Consider the following 608-nt stretch of genomic DNA (forward strand, 5'->3'; position numbering starts at 1 on the left):
AGGGCGCCCGCAAACCCACCCTGACCTCCTTCCTGCCGCGGGCCGCCCGGTCGCCCTCTCTGTCCATCCGAAGGGGAAAGAGCCCGGAGTTGGCTTCCCCGTCTGCTGCCGAGTAACTAGATTGTAATAACGCGGCGATGACCCACACCGGGCAGTTTTTTTTTTTTTTTTTTAAAGAAAACAATCTGCCCTCCACTTCAAGGAGCGATAAAATGAAATGGCAGGAGGGGAAGGAGGCAGGGAGAAGGAGACTATCTCTAGATCTTGATGGAGCTCGCGTCTATAAATATGCATTCGTGTTTAGTCAAGTCCCCTTTGTCAACTTCTTCCCTGCGCTGGAACCTCACCCGCTGTCCTGGAAGCATCACCTGGGCCCCTTGGCGCCCCCCACTCCCGTTTGCACGCGGGAAAGCCGGCGCGGAAGGCGCGCGTGGGGGTCTGCGGCTGTCCGCGGAACCTTCTGGGAGGCGAGCCGCCGTCCGCCCAGCGCCGAGGCTGGAGCGGCGAGTGGTTTGGTTTTTAAAGCGACCACTGCTCCCCCGAAGAGCCGCTCTGCGCCCGCGGGTCCCCGCCGACGGCACTCCGCACCCACCTACTCCTTGACGGGT

The 608-nt window shown here is 61.0% G+C and overlaps 1 protein-coding gene across 1 annotated transcript in view; it reads right to left on the reverse strand.

The window, feature by feature from the left end:
* SOX5 (SRY (sex determining region Y)-box 5) overlaps positions 1–132 on the reverse strand; it is a 1,168,670-nt gene extending 1,168,538 nt beyond the window's left edge. Inside the window, exon 1 of the mRNA XM_010855969.1 lies at positions 26–132. The gene's annotated coding sequence lies outside the window, so the exon portion shown is untranslated. The remainder of the gene's footprint in view (positions 1–25) is intronic.
* Positions 133–608: the final 476 nt, after the last annotated feature.

This window comes from Bison bison, unplaced genomic scaffold (genome assembly GCF_000754665.1).
Source record: "Bison bison bison isolate TAMUID 2011002044 unplaced genomic scaffold, Bison_UMD1.0 scf7180017864370, whole genome shotgun sequence".
Taxonomy (NCBI): Eukaryota; Metazoa; Chordata; class Mammalia; order Artiodactyla; family Bovidae; genus Bison; species Bison bison.